Source organism: Mastomys coucha, unplaced genomic scaffold, assembly GCF_008632895.1.
Source record: "Mastomys coucha isolate ucsf_1 unplaced genomic scaffold, UCSF_Mcou_1 pScaffold21, whole genome shotgun sequence".
Classification (NCBI taxonomy): domain Eukaryota; kingdom Metazoa; phylum Chordata; class Mammalia; order Rodentia; family Muridae; genus Mastomys; species Mastomys coucha.
In genome coordinates, this window is record NW_022196904.1 from 102,362,588 (window position 1) to 102,373,338 (window position 10,751).

Consider the following 10,751-nt stretch of genomic DNA (forward strand, 5'->3'; position numbering starts at 1 on the left):
CCACTGGATGGTTTTAGCTCCTTTGTCAAAGATCAAGTGACCATAGGTGTGTGGGTTCAATTCTGGGTGTTCAATTCTGTTCCATTGATCTACCTGCCTATCACTGAACCAATACCATGCAATTTTTATCACAATTGCTCTGTAGTACAGCTTAAGGTCAGGAATGGTGATTCCACCAGAGGTTCCTTTATTGTTGAGAATAGTTTTGGCTAGCCTAGGTTTTTTGTTGTTCCAGATGAATTTGCAAATTGCTCTTTCTAAGTCTGTGAAGAATTGAGTTGGAATTTTGATGGGGATTGCATTGAATCTGTAGATTGCCTTCAGTAAGTTGGCCATTTTTACTATATTAATCCTGCCAATTCACAAGCATGGGAGATCATTCCATCTTCTGAGATCTCCTTCAATTTCCTTCTTCAGAGACTTGAAGTTCTTATCAAACAGATCTTTTACTTGCTTAGTTAGAGTTACACCAAAACAGAGAATTGCAGTGACCTGGAGCTGCTAAGTAGGCTAGGCTGGCGAGGTTGTGACCCCAGAGATAAACTGTTTCCATCTCACCAGCCCCAGGAATAAAGCATGTGACATCTGGCACTTTTTATATGGGTTCCTGGGATCAAATCTAAGTCCTCAGCTGAGTTACTTTCCTAGTCCTAATTTCTTTGTTTTGACAATGACTGTCAGTTGTCACAATGGTGATTGTGTGGGATGTAAGTTTATAGGATACTGGGTAAAAAGTACAGAGCAACTTACTACATTTGCAGCTTTATGGTTGATCTAAACTTATTCCAAAAGTAATTTTGAAATTTTAAGCATGTTCAGAAAAGCAATTTTGGATAATGTCATGTAAGGAAAATATTTTTCTATGGGTCATGGGTACCTCCCTAAGCCTCACTATCAGGTAACTAAAAAATAACTGCAGTCTAATTTTCCCCCTCAGAAGTAACTCCCAGCTTACTCAGCAACCTTTGGAATTCAACTTTTAAGGTATGGTTTTGGAAGTCCTAATCCCAAAACCATACCTTAAAAGGGGGGCCCTGAACATCCTCTTTCTGGGAAGAGATATTCTCTAATTGTAAATCAAATCAGCTTGCATTTGGACCAATTGTAGCAACCTCAAATTTTGAGATGTTGCATCTTTCACTGAGAATTGGATTATCCTAGGGACCGAAGTCAATCCTCTATGCCAAGGCTTAAAAGGAGAGCTGTATCTCCTAGCCCTATCCCTTCACCTTTTTCTTCCCCACTGTTGTTCTAGTCTTCTTGGCCACCAGCTCTTACACAAGGACCTCCAGCAACACCATGCTTGCTGAAGACAACAAAGCCAACTTCTGACATGTTGGTACCATATTACTTTTTTTTTAAAATAACTTTATCTATTTTCACCATTTTAAAAAGGACACCACTTCAATGTTTTTTTATTAAGTAAAAGCCATGACATATTCTAAAAATCATAAATATGTAAAGCACAATGCTGACTCCAGAATCTCAGCTTGACCAGTTCTTCAACACGTTAACAGAAGTCCCCATCCTACATGACTAATTGTTCTTCAAGCTCCATTTGTTTTCCTGACCTTTCCCTTATAAGTTGGTAGCTTAAAGCCTGGTGGAACCCGAACTGCTACTTTTCATATGTGAAACAAGAAGTGTGTATTGTGTTTGTATTTCAACTCTTGGGTCCTTCTGTTATCTAACTTTATTTTTATTTTGACTTTCTGTTGAGCTTGAAGTTCCTTTGGCTAACAAGACTCTAACCTGGTAATCAATTTCTTTCAGTAACTAAACAATTGTCAGTGGGAAGTTTACCACTCAAAAGTACAAGTCCCCTGCTGACAGCTATAGTGTACAGCCAGAGCAAGAGTTAAGGCTGATAAATGCATCCTCTGCCCCTTTCAAAGCCTTTTGGTGGTTATTATAGTAACTATAGCAACTTTCACTTTAAAGAGATGGACTGTCAAAGTAACAGGATGTTTATTAGTAAAGACAAGCTTACACTAATGAATATCTGATTTTTTTTCTATTTTTTTTTTCTGGGACTGGGTAGAGAGTAGAGAATTCCTTCCTTTTATATTTTACATGAGCACTTAACCCCTCCTCAAAATGCTCTCTGGAAGCTGCTCTCTCTGCCAGGGCCTTAGCTCAGTTTCCCTAACCGTTTTGGTCCTTTTCTGGGTTTGCTCAAGATAGGAGAGGTGAGGGAGAAACTAAGCCAGAGGGGCTGGAGATGCGGCTCAGCCATTAAGAACATTGATGTCCTTGCAGAAGAGTTGTGTGTGGTTCCCAGTATCTCCATAGCAGCCCACATATATCTATATCTCTCGTTCTATATCTATAACCGTCTTCTGGCTTCTGTAAGCACCAGGCAGGCACATGGTGTGTGTGTGTGTGTGTGTAAATACATGTAGGTAAACACTCAAACGCATTTGAGAATTAAAAAAAATAAATAAATAAAGCCCAATGGGAAAGCAAACGCTCATACTGCCGATGCCGCAGTATATTCCACAGTGCTCTTTACCTAACCCACTTCATGCCTCCTAACTTCTGCATTACCACTATGGTCCAAAAAGATGTCTAAAGCTAGGGATGTAGCTCACTTGGTACAGTGCTTTCCTATCTTGCTTGAGACTCCATTAGTGTCCTCAACAACCCTGGAAACTTGGTGTTGCATACCTGTAATCCTAGTACTTGGGAGAGATTATGGAAAAACAGAAAGATCAAGAGTTCATAGTCACTGGGCAGTGCTGATGCATGCCTTTAATCCCAGCACTTGGGAGGCAGAGGCAGGCAGATTTCTGAGTTCGAGGCCAGCCTGGTCTACAGAGTGAGTTCCAGGACAACCAGGGCTACACAGAGAAACCCTGTCTCGGAAAACAAAAAACAAAATACAAAACAAAAAACAAAAAGAGTTCATAGTCATCCACATCTACATAGTGAGTTTGAGGTCAAACTATGACACATGAAAGGTTTCCCCCAAACCCCAAATTATAGCAATAATAAAAGAGAGAAAGAAAGAATGAATGAATGAAAGGAAGGAAGGGAGGGGAGAGAAGAAAAGGGGAGAAATTAGACTACAGGCATTTTTCAGTTACAGGTGTAGTGAGGCTAAGTGAAGTACCCATGATGTACCTTTTCTTTTAGTTGAGATAATATGAAAAGAAAGGTGAGAGAGAAAAACTCACTCCAAGATTTCTCATCCAAATCCAGCAATTCCAGGTTATCGGCCGTTCCCTGTAGCCCTTTCTGTTATGTTCTTTGTCTCTTGTGGTTCTGCCTCTGGCCACATCCCATCACTCCACACCCATCCTGTTCTGTCTTGTACTCATGCTAGTGGCTTGACTCTCAGTGAGTCACACTGTCTTTATTAAGGAAGGAACAAAATGTTATTTGCAAGAGAATGGCAATAAAGAAAGACATGTTTTAACCCCTCAAGCTATAATTCTGTCATTTATCTTGATGGTACTAAAATAGGCATGCTCTGTTTTCTCTTGATGCATCTTTTCAGTTTTTGTTTTCTTAGGCAGGACCTCACTGTATAGACCAGGATGGCCTTGAATTCACAGAAATCTGCCTGTCTCTGCCTTCCCGAGTGCTGGGATTGAAGGCATGAGACACCATGCCTGGATTTGATCCATGTTTTATTTGAAAATTATCCACAAGCTTCTTATTCATTCTATCTCTTCAATATATTCCAGAGTGAAGATATTTAGGCAAAGTTCGGGAAGAAGATAAGCCTGAATATTTAAATTTTGGAGTCTGCAGAATTTATTTGAGCTATATATTGAATGGTACTACTAGTGCTATGATTTAACTCTCGCTCCTCCCTTTCTCTTCTCTTTGGTCACCTCCCACTGTTGTACTGGGTAGTGAACCCAGAAACTTCTGTTTGCTAGGCAAACATTCTATTACTGAACTGCAGCCCTGTCAATTCTATATTTTGAATATTGAACACCTGTCAAAGGTCTATGTGTTAAAAGACTTGATCTAGGGCAAGCAGAATAACTCTGTGGATAAAATTATGTGCCTGTGAAATCCTGACAACCTTAATTTGACCCTTGAAACCTAAGGGAGTGGAATAGATCCAACTCCTAAACGTTGTACTTTGTACACACACACACACACACACACACACACACACACACACACACACACGTTTTGATCTCTAGCCTGTGGGTGATTCTGAGAGGTGAGACACCTTGGAAAAGGTGAGGCTTTGTAGAAGGAAGGTCATTAGGGACATGACCTTGAAAGGAGATACTGGGACCATGGATCTTCTGCTTGCCTTTTGCTTTTCTGTTCTTGTGGTGCAGACCACATGGCCTCCTCTGCCATCTAGTCAAACCATTATGTGCAGTATAACTTTTACATATGATACTGGGGAACAAAACTCAGGGCTTCACGTATGCTGAGAAAGTGCTGCACCCTTGAGCTAGGACCTGGGCTACCTTTTTAAAAAAGTTAACTTTTTAGGTGTTTGGTATAACTGGTGTCAATTAAAGCTCAATATCATTTCTACTTAATGATACAAGATTTGCTTAAGTAAAAATTGAGAAATCAGAAACTCTCACAGCTTTCTTTCCATGCATGACCTGTAGTGATAGAATCTATACACAGCAGAGTCCGGAGATAGAGAAGTTCAGTGGCTGAATCTGTCAATGCACCTCTTCAGTTTTGTAGCCGACTGCGGCGTTGCTCTGCAGAGTGCAATTCGTGTCTCTGCAGAGGGTAATGCACTACCCGGCAAGCAGTTGGTGAAAGATTTCCTGTTTTGTCACCCTTCCTGAACCTTTGTGTTCCTTGTCTATACTGGAGACTTCTCCCCTCAGGAGCCAGGTCTTTACTTTAACTGTTAGATGAACAACCCTAACACACCTCATAGTACAGAGCTTTGATCCTTTTCACTAATTGGCCAGTAATTAGGTATGTATTTAACTGCATTAATTAGGTATGTATTTAACCGCTTTTTTCCCTGAACCCTAGTCAGAGGTTTAACCACATAAAGTTAAAACACTGTCACTGAGACCCTATTTAGCTCTAGTATACGAGTACAGTACCTTAGATATAATAGAAGTAAGGCCGTAGTAAATATTTGCTGGGTGATCAGGAGGTCAGCACTGTGTGGTCGTATCACCTAGCAGAAATACAACTAGTGTGCCTCTTAGTTCCCCCTTCTCTTGCTCTCTCTCTCTCTCTCTCTCTCTCTCTCTCTCTCTCTCTCTCTCCCTCCCTCCCTCCCTCTCTCCCTCCTTCCTTCCATATTTAGCCAGGTCTCATCAGTTCTCACTTGTCTTAGTTTTACTATTTATCCCTGGCCTCCTGGCTTTGCCATTACCACCGTTACCAAATCATTTCTGGCCATCTTAATCTCTGCCCTAGTTTCCCACCTCCTACTCTTCCTCTTTTCTTTCGGCCCAATATCCATGCTGAGCTTAAGTAAGTCCTTTTTATTTAAAACAAACCAGCGGTGTGTGACCCACATGGTTTTTCACAGTCTTGTTTCAACTGATTTTTTCCAAATCCACCTCTTAATCTCACCAACATTCCTGTCCTCTGTCTCACTTCAAGGAAAGCAGCTATTCATCATTACCTTTCTGGCTACTCCTTCCATTTTATGCAACACTCTACTGCCCAGAAAACACTCCTCTGACAGCAGTATCCCTACTCAGACTTGAGAGTCAGGTCAGTGCTAATCCCTCCCAAAAGCCTTCCTTGAGTCACTTACACTGCTCCTCCCCCACGCTCCCACTGGGTTTCCCATGGACTCTTCTTATGGTTATAGTTTACTGCATTTGTCTCCTGCCACTGACCAAGCTGTTCAGAAACACAAAGCAAGCCACTTCTAATTTCAATTTTTCTAATAGACACATTAAAAAAGATGAAAATAATTTAAGTTTAATTGACTCAATATTATGAATTGAATATAAAACTAATATAACTTTTAGTGAGATATTTCGCTTTAAATTTTTTGTCAGACTTCCTCCTTATATTTAAAGAAATATAGAATAATCTGGACCGACCTTAGGGAAAGTACTTAGTAGCTCTCATATTTGAGAGCTAGTGTGAGCTTCACAAGGAATCATATCTTGATTACTTTTGTATTTCCCAGGCGCTGGCATTGCAACACATCTGATTGCTGGTTAAATACTGTATGAACAACGATAAAAACAGCTAGCTAGCATTGATTGATGACTACTGTGGGAAACGCTCTGTGATGAGGAATAGAAGTTTTTATTCCTTTCCCTATCAGCATATGATTGGCTGGTGTTCAATGTGTCGTTTAAAGCAAGTCATTTAGATTCTCATACTACCAATTTGTTTATTTGCGAAACGAGGCAGAGGATGGGCAAAGTAACTTTAAGACCAGCTCTGAGACAGTATGGCTGTAAGTAAATGTAGATCTCTTAAAGCAGCCATCGGGACACTGGGTGAAGAAGGAACCTCAGGAGCCGGTGCCATGTGGTCTTAGGGAATATGGACTCAGTTATGTGATCCTGGGGAACTTGGTTAAATTCCTCTATATTCTGTGCCCTTGTCAGTAAATGGAATTAGTAATACCTACCTCATTGTGAGGCTTAAAAAAATAGCAACCAATTACCTGACATACAGAAAATAAATAATAGACATTATTATTGGTGTTTAGAAGGTATTTTTAACTCCATTATTTCTTCTATAAGAATACACAGACACCTAAGTCTGCCAGGTGCCAGAAATTACTCGTCAGTGATATAAGAGTCTACATTCCATAGTACCTCTATGAGGAGGAACCATTAAAACCTTCTCTGTTTTAGCTTCAAACTGAAGCAGTGGGTAAACAACTTGCTTGCTCCAGATCACATAGGCAGTAAGAAGCAGAGCTACAATTCTATACCAGGACTCAAATATTCAAACCAGGACCATATTCAGTATGCCTCATTTTCTCATGCCAGCCACTGCCAGTTCCATTATACTATGTTCCAGAGAAACTGATCTGTACACTGTACTCGGGATAATAAGAGATTACAAGTGAGTCAAATGTGTTTTATTTCCTCAAACAGCAGTCATGCCTTTGTAGACACCTTTTATTTTTCCCACATAGGTGTGGTTGATGTCTTGAAGTTTTTCCAGCTTGGGGCCTTTATTTGCAAATGTGCCCAAGAGAGAGCCTTTCCTCACAGGTTCAAAAGGTGTGCCTGTGAAGTCTTAGCCACTCAGGTTCTGTTCTCAAAAGGAACCACTGCCCAAAGAACAGGAAACAGGCAGGTCAGAACTTGTGGTTTATCCCTTAGAAGCACTGTGGTTTTAGAGTAAAAATGACAAATTGGTAACTCTCATCTTTGGGTGTCTCAGGCAGCTCCATTCTGATGCAGACACAAAGGGAGCAAGTCCCTAATAAAGAAGGAAAAGAAAAGAAAAAAGGAAAAAGAAAAATTCCCAGGCCTCAGGATTTCTCAGGATTTTACTGTTCCATTGCTGCTGGGCAATCTCTCTCTCTCTCTCTCTCTCTCTCTCTCTCTCTCTCTCTCTCTCTCTCTCACACACACACACACACACACACACACACACACACACACACAGAGGAGGAGGAGGACGAGGACGAGGACAAGGAGGAGGAGGACGAGGAGGAGGAGGTGGCGGCTTGGGTGACCAGATGTGCAAAGAAACTGGCCAACGGGATAACTTCTTCATTTCATAATGACTATTGGAAAATTGAGAACAGATAACATCTAAAGAAATATTGCAAGCACTGTGCTTAGCCAGGTGTGGCAACAGATGCCTACTCACCTCAGCATTTGAGAGGCTGAAGCAGGGGGATTGGAAGTCTAACCTGGGTTTCTGCATGTAGCCCTGGTTGTCCTGCAACTCAGAGACCCACTTACTTCTGCCTCTCGAATTCTGGGATTAAAGGCACACATCACCACCGCCCAGCCATACATGTAGCCCCATTACCCAGGCCAGTCTGAAACTTTTAAACAAAAAGGAAGCAGGTTTCTCTGGGTAGCCATGGCTGTCCTGGAACTTGCTCTATAAACCAAGCTGGCCTCAAACTCAGAGATCCACCTGCTCCTGGCTCTCAGGTGCTGGGATTAAAGACGTGTGCCACCACTGCCTGGCTCAAGCTTTAATTCTTTATGTAAAAATAAACCGATGTGTCTATCTCATTAGTGTCATTAGAATGTAAGTGTGCTTTTGTCTGTAACAAATGGTATAATTATATCTCAATACCAAAGAATTGTTTCAAAATAAATGTATGATTTATTGTCAACATGTCTGGTTTAAATACCTGTTTTATATACTTATGTTCGTAAGGCTGTGTAAAGATGTCCTTGGGTGAAAAATGGCCATGTGTTTGAGAAACTCTGTATGAAACCTTGCTTGTTGGTAAGGTGTGTTGGTGTTACCCAGTGCACAGGCCTTGGAAAGAAAAACCAAAACCAAAACACAAATCACTGGGGGTTTTTGTTGTTTTGTTTGTTTGTCTGCTGGTGGGCTGGTTTTTGTTTGCGGGCTGTGTTTTACTGTGTAGTATAACTGCTTCCGTGTTGGAACATGAAATCTGAGGTGACGTAAATCAGAGTTTCTGGGCCACAGCCACTCAAAATGCCTCCAGGATAAATTATCTCTTCTTCCCTCCAAGATGACAGCTGCATTATTTGTGTGTACTATCATGACTCTCAGTTTAAGGACCTGGGAGCTAGAGGAGACAGCTGAGAAAGAGAGTTAATGGTCAGAACACAAAAAGGGTTTTCAAGAGCCAGGAACACAGCAGCTCCACGTTTGCTCCACTTAGATGAAGCCTGCAGATGAAAACCAAAGTTCTTTTACAAGTTGCAGAAACACCCAAGGCAGATAATAGGAAACGAGGAAATGAGACCAAGGAGACCTGTGTATACTTGCTTGAACTGGCTATTGGTAGATTGAGGAGAGCTTAGACAACTGTCAGCATGTCTTTGTTCTTGTTTAGTGTCTTCACTAACTGCCTTTAAAATGTTTTTCAAAGAAAAGAACAGGGATGTAGTTGAGTGGTAGAGTATTTACCAAGCATCCTGGGTTTGATCATCAGCAACACACACACACACACACACACACACACACACACACACACACAAGTAGTCTACTTCTGGGTGTCATGATTGATACTGGAGAAGTAAAGGCTTATTAAATGAATTGCAGAGAATAACTGCCATAAATAGAATTTAATTCCCCTTAGTAAAGTTGCCTAAAACTGCAAGTAAAGAACTTTGGCGTATTTTAGGTAGCTGTAATGGCAAATTATGGTAACATCAGTTTTGTCAAACAAACTTGTTTTTTTCCTAATGAATAACAGCTGCTTTCAAGTTGGCATGGCAACAGCAGCTAAAACATGATGGAAATAATTATGAATCTTAAGACTTTTCTGGCCAGGCAGTGGTGTGGTGGCGCACGCCTTTAATCCCAGCAGTTGGGAGGCAGAGGCAGGCAGATTTCTGAGTTCGAGGCTGGCCTGATCTACAGAGTGAGTTCCAGGACAGCCAGGGCTATACAGAGAAACCCTGTCTCGAAAAACAAAACAAACAAAAATAATAATAAATAAATAAATAAATAAATACAATTATGCTAGTTACCATAAATAAATTTGAATGCCAATCTCACTTTTGCCATCTAACAGCTGTGCAACTTTGTGCAACTTTTGTTTCATGGAGTCTCAATTTCTTCTAAGGAATTCAAATGAAAGTTTTCATAGGGCTGCTGGGAAGAACAGAGTAAAGAGCTCATTAGAACTATGTGTAGTAAGACATTGAAAAATATATCATGAGCTAGAAAATGATATATGCCATAGGAAAAGTGTTTCCTTGGATGGGAGAGTGTCTGTACAAAGTTGTTTGGTTTTGATCTTCCTTCCTTCCTTCCTTCCTTCCTTCCTTCCTTCCTTCCTTCCTTCCTTTTTCCTCCTCCTCCTCTCTCTCCTCTTCTTTCTCCTCTTCTTTCTCTGGGTGTGTGTGTTTGGAATAGATGGTCTCTTCTCTGGGAGCACACATTGGTGTCTCTGTGTATGTCAGGGGTGGTGGTGCTTAAGTGGACATCAGATGTCTTCCGTGATTGCATTCCATTTTATTTAGTGAGAGAAGTTGTCATTGCTGAATCTGAAGTTCTCAGATTCTGGCTAGTGCATCTACCTAACTTGCTCTAGGAATTCCTTGTTTCTCCTTCACCAGTGCCTCCAGAGCCAGTTCCACTGTGCTGCCATCAAGGTGCTGGGCCCACTCTCCCAAGTGTTGCAACCTATGAAGGAATGAATGGGCCAGCTCTTGCATTCTCACACCCTAGGGCTGGCTCACCTGTGCCTTTGTCTTCAGGGTCAGCTCGACTGTGTTGCTCAGGCAAGGTACATGGCCCACTCTCCCAAATGCTACAGCCAGTGAGGGGCAGGGCTAGCTCTCCAGCTCCTCAGAGGCAGGGGCCTACTCTCTTGACTACCGAAGGTGATGAGAAGGGAAGGGGAATGGCATCACCCACACACTCATGGGACCTCACTGCATATGAGTGGTAAGGCCAGTTCTTCCATGCTCTTGCCCTTGGGGCTGGCTCACCTGTGCAACCTCTAATAGGGCCAGCTCTACTGTGTTGCCCTGGCAAGGTGCAGGGCCCATTCTCCATCAGCCCACTAGGGACAGGGCCAGCTCACCAGCTGTCATTACCCCAGGGCTAGATCTCCTAACTGCCATAGGTGGTAAGGCATGAGGGTAGGGGAGGACATCACCTCCAAACCCATGCTACGTCATGGTAGATGAGTGTTATTG